This window comes from Bubalus kerabau, chromosome 11, assembly GCF_029407905.1.
Source record: "Bubalus kerabau isolate K-KA32 ecotype Philippines breed swamp buffalo chromosome 11, PCC_UOA_SB_1v2, whole genome shotgun sequence".
Taxonomy (NCBI): domain Eukaryota; kingdom Metazoa; phylum Chordata; class Mammalia; order Artiodactyla; family Bovidae; genus Bubalus; species Bubalus kerabau.
Genome location: NC_073634.1, coordinates 58,509,845 through 58,523,942, shown reverse-complemented (window position 1 = coordinate 58,523,942; position 14,098 = coordinate 58,509,845). Strand labels below are relative to the sequence as shown.

Here is a 14,098-nt window from a genome sequence, read left to right as displayed (position 1 = left end):
GCTTTAAATGTCATCATTTTTTAGTGCTTTTAGATAAACAAGTTATTTTCTGTCTGTGTTGCTTCACATTGCTTGAGAAGCACTGAATTCTTTCCACATTTTCCTCTTAATACAATTTGACTCAAAATCATACTGGGAAATATGATAACTCATTTGGATGGCACTCCAGCTTTTCCTCTGTAAAGATTGTTGCAAGGTAATTGGTAATTCAGCTATTTCCTCATGCCTCATTTCCAATTCCTACTGTCATTTTACTAGATGGATTCTTTTGTTCTCACTGTTCATTCACTGAAAATACACGTTTTTAAAATCCTTACCAGAGCAATTTCAATCTTCTAACCTTCAATTAAAAAAAAAGTTCTCATTCTAATATTTCTTTTCATTCCCTGCTTATTTATAGTAGCCTCTAATTCCTTACAAATATTAAAGTAAATTTCATGTAGATGATTAATAATTTCTGCATTTTCTTTGGTTTTCTTTCTGATGTTTGACATTTTTAAAAATTTTTTTCCCAATAATCTTCTCAGGGATATGATACAAAGTTGTAGTTCACTCATTCCTTAAAGCATTTGGCTTTCCCCTCAAGTTTGTTTTTTTTTTTAATTTTATTTTATTTTTAAACTTTACAAAATTGTATTAGTTTTGCCAAATATCAAAATGAATCCGCCACAGGTATACATGTGTTCCCTCCCCTCAAGTTTTGGCTCTAAAATTAAGTGCCTGTAGTCATTTTCCTGTTAAGATTTTCACTTGCCCTGTGATATACCCTTAACTTCAGTCTCACTTATCATATTGCATTTCTAAAATGTATGGCCTGCATTGCCTATGGCCACGTTCAATATGCAACATAGTGAGAAAGAAAACACTCCTAAAGGACCTAGGGGAACTGTTGCCTAGCTATTATCTGAAACAATGCATGATTAATCCCTGTGGTGAATGTTCTGACTTGGGTCTAGGCCTCCCTGATTTTTATAAAGCATTTACTGATCAAGTGCTTTCAGTTGCCCTGGCAGATTTGTTACATTAACACAGAGTTGCCTATGCTTTTACCTTAAACTTCTACCTGAGAAGTTATTTCTATGGCAGCTAAATGCCGAATGTGCTTTCTCTCTTGAGTATTACTCCATTTACATTGACGTGGTCTGGGTTTTGTCTGTCTTTACCTTCGGTGAACCTGTCAGTGTTCTGGTATGCTGTTTCTGGCCATTATGTTTATATAGATTGTTCAGTCATGCTTTGTTTTGCTGGAAGAGACCAGACGGAGCCTCGGTCCTTTGTCTTCATGTGCATCCAAACAAAAGCAGGCCTGTCTGCAATTTCATTTCGGCATTCAGTCACAGTACTTGCGTTCCTGAATCAATGAATATTAAATGGGTTGAACATTTGTTGAAGGCTCCTTGTGTGCCTGCACAAGGCCTTGATGTGGTTATTTAGTGATGCTGGTACCAAATGTGACAGTGTCCACTGTATATCCAGCCATTTCTCCACCAACCATTATGTTTTCACAGTCTTACGAATTTTAAAATCTTACTCTGTCTTATATTGCTGCTGATTGTAGTTACCTCTTTTTACTTGTTTTGTTCTTAGGAAATGAAACTGATTCAAATGCGAGCCAACATTAAACCCTTACAAATGGTATATTTGTAAACATATTAATGTATGTATAAATCAGAATGAAATTGGGTCATTTGTTGAGAGGTGGATGGACCTAGAGACTGTCATATAGAGTGAAGTAGGTCAGAAAAACAAATATTGTATATTAACGCATATATCAGGAATCTAGAAAGATGGTATAGACTATCATATTTGCAAACAGAAATAGAGAGCACATATTTGGATACCAAGTTGGGAGGAATTAGAAGATTGGGATTGACACATATGCACTGTTGATACTCTGTATAACCAATGAGATAACCAATGAGAACTTGGGACAGGGAACTCTATTTAGTGAACTATGGTGACCTGGATGAAGAAGAAGTCCAGAAAGGAAGGAATATCTGTATACATATGGCTAATTCATTTTGCTTTACAGTAGAAACAAACACACCATTGTAAAGCAAATATACTTCTATAAAAATTAATTTTAAAATAAAGTAAGAAAAGAAAGCTCGCCAGAAAGAATTTAGACTCTATGGTTATTGGACTATCTTTAGGCCTTAGATTTTGAGAATTTTCTCAAAGCTTAATAGGTAGAACCCAGTTCCATGGCTCACAAGAGGGTTTATACTTGGCTGAAAACAGAGTTATGTTAGAAAGGTGGGCTGGCCCTAGGCAAAATTGCAAAGCAGAAAATGATTGTCTTCCAGTGTCATTGCTCTCAGCTCTATTCCTGGCCTCTGATTCCTTTGGGGACAATCATAGGAATCAGGGCCTTTTTTTCTCTCATTTAACTACACTGAAATGCCTGCCTTTCTCAGACTCCTTTCCCGATCAAAAGCAATGCTCTCACTACGCCTCTCTCTTCAGAGAGAGTGAATTTTGGTGAAAATTGTCTGTTAAAAACTCATTCCAGGAATCGTGACCTCTTCCAGATAATGTATCCTTTAGCCATTGTAGTCCAGAGGCTGGTGGGAAAAAGCATTCCATTTACTTAAATCTTGATTTCTTTCTCTGTATTGCATGTCACCCAGAAAAACTAGTCTATTCAAATTGAGGTGCCCTGTGTCATCCTTTAATTGTCAAGTATGAGCCAATAATACAATACAAACAAAGTATTCTTGGAAGGGATCTAGTTCTCTGTCTTAACCACAGAATAGCCTTGACATTGAAGATTGACAATGAAGATTCCTCTTTGATTTTTTTTTTGAAATCATTTTAATAAAGTCCTCTTGCAATAGATATCTTCAGTTATAAATAATATATATGATGACTTGTAATCTCTCTAATATTTACATTATATTGTATTGCAAATTACATTTACCATTGAATTTGTTATCTTTACTGAAAGAATGTAGTCAGTTCCATATATTATTCCATTAGATGCACAGATTATTTTCTTACTGTTGGGCTTTTCGAGCTTTTCTAATGTCTGCCTATAACACCCAGAGCTGAAGTAAACCAGTCTTTCTGTGCCTGTTCTTGTGAACAAGTACAGGAGTGTCTTATGGGAATATAGCTACAAGTAGCATTGTTAAATAAGGCAGCCCATAAACAGGTGTAACGTCTAACAGTTGTCTTGGAACTTGCTTTCTTGGGAAAATAACTGACAGTGATTTGTTGTTAGATCTGTCTGTTTTCTCTTTATGCTGACTGAAAGTTGAATTTTGGAGACCTGTGGTAATCTACCATTCACCTTCACTGGATATTTTGAAAATAATCTCTAAAGTAGCTGTAACAATTTGTACTCCTCCTGGCTATATGTGAGATTTCCTGTTTCCAACATCCTTGCTAAATTTTATCACGATTTTTAGCATTTTTTCCCCCAGTCTTTTGGGTGTAAAACTGTATCTTACTGTTATTTCACTTTCCATTTTTTTCAGTTGCTGGGTTTTTCATCTGTTTATCAGCCATTGGGCGTGTTAGTCTTTTGATTCCTTTGCTTAATTTTCCTTTAGGTTGTTTGTTCTTCTTCATCTAAATTAGCTATAATTATATTTTGGATACTGAAACTTTGGATACTCAAACAAATATCGTTTGATATCACTTATACGTGGAATCTTAAAATAAAAAAAAAAAGATATAAAATCAAAACAGGCCCACAGACATAGAAGACATAACTGCAGTTACCAAAAGGAACAGGGGAGGGAAGGGATAGATTAGGAGTTTGGGATTAAAATATAAATGCTATGATTTATAAAATAGATAACCAACAAGGACCTAGCGTATAGCACAGGGAACTATACACAATATTTTATATATATAAGAGAAAAGAATGTTCTATATATATATATGTATGTATAAGATATATATATATACACACACATAAGAGAAAAGAATCTGAAAAAAAATAGATGTATGTATAACTGAATCATTTTGCTGTACACCTGAAGTGAACACAACATTGTAAATCAACCATGCTATGTTATGCTATGCTAAGTCACTTCAGTCGTGTCCAACTCAGTGTGACCCCATAGACGGCAGCCACCAGGCTCCCCCGTTCAATTAAAAACGAAAACTTTGTATTTTATGTATTTTTTGCAAATATTCACTCCTTGTCTGTAACTAATGTTTTCATTTTGTTCATTCCTTATTTTTTACATAGAATTCTTTTAAAACATAAGTTTATTGATCTCTGTTGGATGTTTTGTGTGTCCTTAAGAAATTATTTTCTAACCCCAAATCATAAATATGTATTCCTAAATCTTTTTCTAAATGTTTGAAATTTTTGTGTCTACAATATTCATTTTCTTTGATTTTTTTGTGGATTAAGACCTAGTTCAGTATTTATCTCAGTCATAGCCAGTAATTAGCATCATTTATTAAGCAATCTATCCCCCTTTGTCATAGGTCATATTTACACAAAAAATTTAGGCTGTGGCGAGGTGCTTTATTCTATTATCCCATTGGTCAGTTTTTGCATGCATACCTCTTTGACTCAATTACATGGCTTATTAATAAATATTGATTATCTGGCAGGACAAATCCTCATCTCTTTTCTTTTGTTTTTTAGTTATCTTGGCTATTCTTTATTGGCCCTTTGTTCTCAGTCTGAATTGTAGTATTATCTTGTTAATTTCTCTACACGGGAACTCTGTTAAAATTTAGTTGTATTATAGTTGCATAGAATTTATACATCAATTCATAGAGAATTTCCATCTTTAAATATTGAGACAATTATCATTAAGGCATAGCTCTATATTTCATGTTTTATTTTATGAATTTCAATGGTTTTATACTTTCCTTCTTAAGAACCTTTAACATTTTTCTTAGTTTTATTCTTAAGGACTTATGGTTTTTGTTTGGTTTGTTTTATTTTAAATGGCTGTTATGATTACAGAGTTTTTAATGGTTATCTTTATTGTTAAATATTTATTTAAACATTTTCTTAATGCCTCAGGGATATGACCGTAAATATGAACTATCATGCCATGTTTGGACTTTTGTTGCATATCTAAAAACCTAATCTGGTAGTTCTGGTGGTTGCCTTAGAATTTGTTTTCCTGGGACAATGACTGCTAGGAAATAACTTTCGGATTTTTCTTTTTTTTTCATACAGATGGGTTGCAAGTAGAGTGTAGTCATGTGTTTTTCCTGAACAGCAACTCAAATACTGTAGAAACTCTCCTTCTTTAATGATATTTTCTGTCTTTGGAAAATCACTTTGTCATATTTACAATCATCAGCTTTTGACTTAGGCTTCCCTGGTAGCTCAGCAGTAATGAGTCCTCCTGCAGTGTAGGAGCCCCGGGAGACACAGGTTTGATCCCTGCCTTGGGAAGATCTCATGGCAAAGGAAATAACAATCCACTCCAGTATTCTTGCCTGGAGAATCCCATGGACAGAGCAGTCTGGTGGGCTACAGTCCATAGGGTCCCAAAGAGTTGTGCACAACTGAAGCAACTTGACATGCATGCACGCCTTTGACTTAATATCTTTCTTAATAGTATTTTTTTTTCAGTTTCATCAGTGGACTCAGGGATGACTTCAATGAAGTAGTCATCAGACCTTTGGGTTTTTGGAGATAGACATACTTTAGTACATACTTTAGTAATACTGATATTGTCATTATCACCTAGCACAGAACATGACATATAATGGATACCCAGTGAGAATATCCTTCAACAAATATCAGTGATGTTATCACTGGATTATTCAAGATAAGTACAAACATTACAGTAGACCTTGCTCTATTTACAAAACACTTATTGTTTGATGTTTACTGGAATTCTAGGCAAAAATCACATTAAAAATTCCATCTTTAAGTTATTTGTTCAAAAGTCTTACACACCAAATCCTGTGTATATTTTATTTTCATTAAAACAGTTTTCTAATACAGTTTTGTATTTGCAATAGCAATGGAATTTGTAGATAGAATCAATCCGCTAATGTAGGTAAGAAAATTACCAAATGTTTCAGTCATTATTAAGTCCTCCGGGTGACTACCAGAGTTTCCAAGTACAATGAACTACTGGATGTTTGATATACCCTTAGGATGCCTTGCTCAGTAAGCAACTGAAATTCTACTGGCTTTAGAGCTGTATTACCCTGTGTATTTCTTGCCAGGAAAAATCCCATGGACAGAATAGCCTGGCTGGCTACAGTCCATAGAGTTGCAGAGTCGGACATGACTGAGCATGCACGAACCTTGTGTATCTGCTACATCTGCTGCAGGAGGAATCTGTGTTTTCTACATACATATCCCAGGGAGAATAAGGCTGTAAGAGATGAGACTGCTAGGAGGGATACTTGATACTGTAGAACTAACTGCCTATCCTCCTGGACTCTCTCATCATTGAATGGCACAGTGCAGTATGCATTGCTTACTGCCGCAGCATTGCTTCTAAATGCTGCCACTGAGCATCTCCAGTTTTCCTGTTTCTCCTTTTTTTTTTTTTTAACTTCCTGCTACTTCTGGTTCTGCTTCCTGCCTTGCATGGAAGGGATGGCTTTTCACAGACAATTCCTGTCAATCAGAACATGACAACCATTCAAAGTTCACTGAGTTCAGTCTTTGGTGCATCAAATCCTCTTGACAGTAGATCTCTCTTCCTTGGAACTCATGGAGGCTGCTTTTTTGCACCTTATATTGGTGACATTGTAATCCTACCTCCTGTGAGGTCAGCAGTCATTAGAGAAGCTTGGTATTCCAAAAGGCTGGTCCTTGGATAACTAAAATTTTACTGTGAGTGTGAATTTTAGTGACTTCAGCTCAAACTCTTGTGGGACGTCTAGGGGTTGAATAATTTTTCAGTAATCTAACGAGCAAAATTGAAATGCAGAATACATTGTAAAATATTTTTTAAGTGCAAAAAGTATCTCACACGGTAGGTACACATATCTCCTTTTGTATCAGTTTTCTTGGGATGCTATAATAAGGCACCGCAAACTGGGTGACTGCAGACAGTAAAAGTTTATTCTCTTATACTTCTGTCCAAAATCAAGGTGTCAGCAGGGCCATGGTCCCTCTGAAACTTGAAGATGAGAATCCTTCCTTACCCCTTCCTGGCTCTTGTGGTTGGTTTGTTGGTAGTGTTTGGTGTTCCTTGACTTGCATCTTTATTTATTTTTATTTTTTTGACTTGCATCTTTAGTACTTCCATCTCAGCCTTCATCCTCATGCAGTCTTCTCTTGTATGTCAGTACCTTACCTCTTCTTATAAGGACACGAGTCATGTTGAGTTAGGGCACACTCTATCTAATTCGGTATGACATCATCCTAACTTGATTACATCTGCAAAGAGTTTTTCTTTCCAAATAAGGTCAGAAACAAGGTCTTTGAGGTTAGGAATTTGATATAGCTTTTGTGGAGGGGAGGGGAGGGGTGCAATTTAACCCATGGCATAATTTACTAATAGACTTTTAAGTGAGCATGCGAATATAGGAATGTAGGTTAGAGATGCATTCTGTGATTCTTTTTAGGTGTATGTGGGGGAATGTCAGGGAAAAACTTTCTTTCTCCTCTCATAGCTCATTTATTGTCTTCTTACTCTCTGGTTCCCAATACACTCTTTCTCTTCATATTTTATTGTTGGAAACTGGGAAGAGATGTTTAAAAAATCAAGTACTAGAAATGCAGTTTATAAATAATTTTAGTCTATGAGGAAATAACTCAGCTCTTCCAGGAGTTCTGTACTCTTATTATTTAGACTTTTGTAATTTCCATAGGTGGTTGATTTTATTTTTTGAAAATTGCCAAGTTCAAGCAAAAAATAATAGTGTTATGCAAGCTGTTATTCTAAGATATTTGTGATTAGGGCTGATTGTGAATATTTATTATGATAATAGTGAGCCTAACTCTGTATTGATTTGTCCTTTCTGTGCTGCCCAGAATAGAGGAAAAAAATGAGACTCTATTTAATAGAGCTTTCCTTAACTCAGTAAGTGGTTTCTACTTTTAAAATATTAGAAAAGGACAAAATTTTGTATTAAAATTATATTTATTGAGCTCAGTTTAATATTCCACTGAGAATTTAAAAGATTGAGTATTTTTTGGAGTAACTAGAATTATGTAAGCCAAGATTCTACAGCTAAAGGAAATGTAAAATCAGTTTAGGTCAGAGGAGTGTATACTAACCATGGAAGAAAGAATATAGGGAAGTGATGGGTAGAGAAAGCAGAGCAAAATTCAGAAGCAGAAAAGAGAATGCTATTCTTTAGTAAAAGCTAGAAGATTTTCTATGTCTGATTGTAGTATAAGCTAATGCACTAAGAGGCTATGTCTGATTAAGAAATAAAAAGGCATAATAGGTAGAATTCTTTAAAACTGTATATTTGAGTTTGTGATTTAATGTAATAGCATACTCTGATTAACTGTCATTATAGGTCTTGGTTCTAATGATTTGATTAACTTGACAGCTTTTGCTTCTGAGCATGGGGTGAATAAGAAGAGAATGTGCCTAAAAATTGGGGACTGATTGGGCCCTCTCTTATAAGATCATAGGTTGTTGGTTGTTGTTGGACTTGGATGGATCAAGTTGCGTACGACTTTCTGTGACCCCATGGACTGCAGCACCCCAGGCTTACCTGTCCCTTACCATCTCCCAAAGTTTGCTCAAACTATGTCCATAAGATCATAGGTAGTGAGATGAGAATTTGATTAGGATTCTTGGGGCTTCCCTTGTGGCTCAGACAGTAAAGAATCTGCCTGCCTGGATCAGGAAGATTCCCTGGAGAAGAGAATGGCTACCCACTCCAATATTCTTGCCTGGAGAATTTCATGGACAGAGGAGCCTGGCAGGTTAGAGCCCAAGGGGTCACAAACAGTTGGACACAACTGAGCTGCTAACACTTTCACTTTCCACTTTTTCAGTGGCTCTGGCAATGGAGAAGACTTTGTAATTGTTTAAAATACTGATGAGATCAAATTAGTGATGAGATCAAATTAGTAGTACTTTGTCATGGATTACATTTAGATAAAGACACAAAGTGAGATATTGAAATCATATATATGTTAGAAAGATGGGTTATCACTGATATTATAATAAAAGATAAAAGTTAAGAACTAGAGGTCATAAAACACTATTGGACATCTTTATTAGAAAATACACTATTACAATCATCACTGGTTAATATTACTGTTTGACACCATTAAAATTTTTTTCCTTTGGGCTAGTTAGTTACAAATTAGGTTATTTTAATATTTTCATGCATGTTATTTCATTAATCTTTTAAAGTCATTCTATTGTGAATCCTAGTTCTTCATGATATGTATATTTAATGATTCTTTTAGTTTGTAAAGGTGCTTGGCAGTAAGCTTTCTCATATTTTTCTGGAAATGTCATTTTTTTGCTCTCATTTTATTGTTAAAAATAACTTTTGGCCACACTGCATGGCGTGTGGGAATCTTAGTTCCCTGAGCAGGGATGGAACCTGTGCCCCCTCCAGTGGAAGCATCGAGTCTTAACCACTGGACCACAGGGAAGTCCTAATCTCGTTTTAAATAATACTTTAGCTAGGCATAAAATTCTAGTTTGCCTATTATTATTTTTCTCAGCATATATTACCACTGTCTTTTTGCTTCCATTTTGCCACTGAATACGATGCTGTCAGTATAATTTGTCATTATCTTGTAGCTGTTCTTTTTTTATTTGTAGCTAAACTAAAATCTTTGCTATGACATTTATTTCCTTCAGTTTTATTATGAAGTGATCAAATGTGGACTTCTTTTTGCTTATCTTGGTTGGTGTACGTTTGGCTTCCTGAATCAGAGTATTCATGTATTATTCAACTCTGGAAAATTCTTAGCCATTAGCTCACAAATACTGACTTTTTTACGCTCTGTTTATCACCTGATTCAGGAAGCCAAACATGCAATACACAACTAAGAAGACTTATGTTAGAAAATTTCTCTATATTCTCTATATATTTCTTTTTCTTATCTTCTGTTTCTCTAGATTTTGTGCCCCCTTTTTGGTTAACTTTTTTAACAGTCTTCCAGTTCACAGATTTTCTTCTTAGTGAAGTCGCTCGGTCGTGTCCAACTCTTTGCGACCCCATGGACTGTAGCCCACCAGGCTCCTCCGTCCATGGGATTCTCCAGGCAAGAATACTGGAGTGGGTTGCCATTTCCTTCTCCAGGGGATCTTCCCAACCCAGGGATCGAACCCAGGTCTCCCACATTGCAGGCAGATGCTTTAACCTCTGAGCCACCTGGGAAGCCCTAATGAATAAGCCCTTCTTCTTAGTTCTATATAAATTTTTATTTATTCTTTGTTTTTGAGATTTAATATCTATTTGGTTCAAAGAATCATAGTCCTTAATTCATGCTTTCAAATTCTTGTTCTAGTACCATAAGTATTTTTAAATATTTATTACATATATAATTTCCCTCTGCTTCTATTATCTGAAGTTCTTTAATCATTAATTTCTTTAGTTTAATTATTAAGTTCTTAAAGATAATTAATCCTGCCACTCAGCACATCTACAGTGTTCTATAATTTTGAACTGTATACTCACTTTTTAATGAAGTCTTATTTGAAAGATTCCTCTGCTTCCTTCCAAAAAACATTTGCTTTTGCTTCTGACGAGAACAACACACACCACCAATCTGAAACTGATTTTTAAAATAACATCTCTGTTCCTACTCTATGTAGGTAGTATAAATGAGTTTCTTACAAACACTGATTATAAACTATGATTATCAGATATAAATGAAACTATATGATTTTTTCCTGAATAGAGACAGACACGTTTCTGTATGATTTCTCTTTGCCAGAGAACACATTTATTTTCTAGTTAATATTTTCACTGATATAGCATTTTAAGCCAGCAAGGCAATGGCAACCCACTCCAGTACTCTTGCCTGGAAAATCCCATGGACAGAGGAGCCTGGTAGGCTGCAGTCCATGCGGTCACGAAGAGTCGGACACAACTGAGCGACTTCACTTTCACTTCCCACATTCATACATTGGAGAAGGACGTGGCAACCCACTCCAGTGTTCTTGCCTGGAGAATCCCAGGGACGGTGGAGCCTGGTGGGCTGCCGTCTATGGGGTTGCACAGAGTTGGACACAACTGAAGCGACTTAGCAGCAGCAGCAGCAATTTCAGTTTCTAAATTTTATTTTAGGTAGAAAACATGACAGATCTATTCCTGTTGAGGGTCAAAACATTCTTATGTCCCATCTGTGGCAATTAAAATCTAGCTTCTAAATAACTTTTAATGATTCTAAGGTTGTCAGTGCTTCAAAATTAATTTAACATTTTTGTTTCAAGATTGCTAATTTCTGTTTCTTTTTTTTTTCTTTTTTTGGCTCAGAGATTGCTTTTCCATTTATAAAGATATTTGCTGTATTTCATGTGCATTTCTAGGTGTCATGAGATACATTTCTTGGTATTCAGTCTCTTATATGCTCTCATTTAATTTTTACATGTATCTGTGACATGGGGTGCTATTTTATTAATTTTACTATTGAGTCCTAGAAAGATTAAGTAATTTGCCTAAGGTTACACAAAGAAAAAAATGGAGAACTAGGACTTAAATTCAAGAAGTCTGAGCCAAGGTTCTTTACTGGTATGCTGTCAAAGAAAAATACAATTATTTTAAAAGTTTATCCTACTGGTAAGTTTGTTACTTAATATTTTGCTATAATAATACTATTAACATTTTTACTTTATTCTTAGATTTCATGTGTGAAGGTTAATAAGCCTAAAATTAAGAGGTGCCCCTGATTCTAACTGAAAAGAGCTGGTAGTTGATATCCAATTAATGCTGCTGCTAAGTCGCTTCAGTCGTGTCTGACTCTGTGCAAGCCCATAGACGGCAGCCCATCAGGCTCCCCTGTCCCTGGGATTCTCCAGGCAAGAACACTGGATTGGGTTGCCATTTCCTTCTCCAATGCATGAAAGTGAAAAGTGAAAGTGAAGTCTCTCAGTCGTGTCTGACTCTTCGTGACCCCATGGACTGCAGCCTCCCAGGCTCCTCCGTCCATGGGATTTTCCAGGCAAGAGTACTGGAGTGGGGTGCCATTGCCTTCTCCATCCAACTAATAGTGGGAAATATTAAATCTTTACTTTTCAAGATGGTGGTAATTCAAAAAAGACTAACCAAATCTGTCATGTATTGAACTATTAGTTCTTTTTTTTTTCTTTCTTTTAGTCCGTAATGACTTGGCATATATAATGCATAAAAGCTGGAAAACAGCCTAATTTCCATAGATGATTATTGTTGGTGTCTCACTCTGTTTTAATGGGGGTTGCATTTGAAAAATAATATGTGATCTTTGCATGCACATTTAGCAGCCCTTTAAACATGTCTCCAGTCTTAATGCAGAAACATTGACTGGGCATCATCACAATGTAAAGCATTCTACAGTCTAAAAGAAAAGTATGATGTTTTTGCTTACTCTTGGACAGTTCTAGTTTCAAGTTAAGGAATGTTCTAAAATTGTCCCTAATTAGCAAAAAAAAGGAGTAGTGTCTAATCACAACATAACAGTATTGTTAGTTGGACATCTATGAATCAAGACAAGCACAAGTGCTAAGGTGTCTAATTTTACAGTGAGAGACAAGGACCTTCCTCTTCCATGGCAGCTCCTATTGTATACATCCTATCATAATTTATGTTGCTTCTTGGATGCTGTTCAGTCACTGAGCCGTGTTGGACTCTTTGTGACCCCTTGGACTGCAGGACACCAGACGTCCCTGTCCTTTTCCATCTCCTGGAGTTTGCTCAAATTCTTGTCCCAGCTCCTTAAAATTATAATGCATGAGGACATCATTTTAGAGTCTAGATATTATTTAAAAGATCAATTTAAAAAATATTACCACAAAATAATTTACTACTATTGTTGGTGCTAAGAACATTTTTGTTATTGTTTTTTATTGTTTTATTTTTTTGCTTGATATGGGCATTATCTTAGAAGTGGTTAAATCCTAGACGCTGTAGCCAGACTTTCTAGGTTAAAAACCTTATTCCATTATCCAAAGTTTTCTCATCTTTGGCAAATTAATTTTTATGTAATTCAGTTTCCTCATCTGTAAAATGGGAATAGTACTTACCTTGTAGGATTTTAATGAAGATTAAATGAGTAAGATGTGGTGCTTAGAATGGGATCTGACACTGAAAAAGCACCATGTCAGGATTAGCTATAATTATTAATCTCATCATCATCATTAGATTGTTTTAGGTTGGTTCAGGTGGTTAAGAATCTGCCTGCAATGTGGGAGACCTGAGTTTGATCCCTGGGTCAGGAAGATCCCCTGGAGAAAGGACTGGCAATTCATTCCAGTATTCTTGCCTGGAGAATTCCATGGACAGAGGAGCCTGGTGGGCTACAGCCCTTAGAGTCACAAAGAGTCAGACACAACTGAGCAACTAACACTTTCACGCTTCCACTTTTCATCAACAGACTCCTAACTTAGAGCTTCCAGGTTACTAAGATCACAGACGTCTCAGTTCATTAGCCTCAGATTCAATTCCTAGTGTTAAGCTGACCTTGGACAAATTAATAAACCTCATTAAGCTAATGATTTTATAATCTTTGAAATGAAGATAATGTTGTTCACCTCATTGTGAGATCATAAATGTAAAGTGTTTAACATTGTGCCCAGTACATAGTATTCTATAAATAGCTATTATTACTTTTTGCATCATAGTATACAAAATTGGAAGGAGTTCTTGGGATCATTTAGTCATGTAGTCTTAATTTCTAGAGAAGAGGGTGGAGAAGGCAATGGCACCCTACTCCAGTACTCTTGCCTGGAAAAATCCCATGGATGGAGGAGCCTAGTAGGCTGCAGTCCATGGGGTTGCTAAGTGTTGGACATGACTTCATTTTCACTTTTCACTTTCATGCATTGGAGAAGGAAATGGGACCCCACTCCAGTGTTCTTGCCTGGAGAATCCCAGGGACGGGGGAGCCTGGTGGGCTGAGGTCTATGGGGTCACACAGAGTCGGACACAACTGAGGGACTTCACTTTCATGCATTGGAGAAGGAAATGGCACCCCACTCCAGTGTTCTTGCCTGGAGAATCCCAGGGACGGGGAGCCTGGTGTGCT

The 14,098-nt window shown here is 36.1% G+C and overlaps 1 protein-coding gene across 8 annotated transcripts in view; it reads left to right on the top strand.

Annotated features, from left to right (window-relative positions):
* LOC129623203 (catenin alpha-2) overlaps positions 1–14,098 on the top strand; it is a 674,017-nt gene that overhangs the window by 417,056 nt on the left and 242,863 nt on the right. The gene's annotated exons all lie outside the window — the stretch shown is intronic.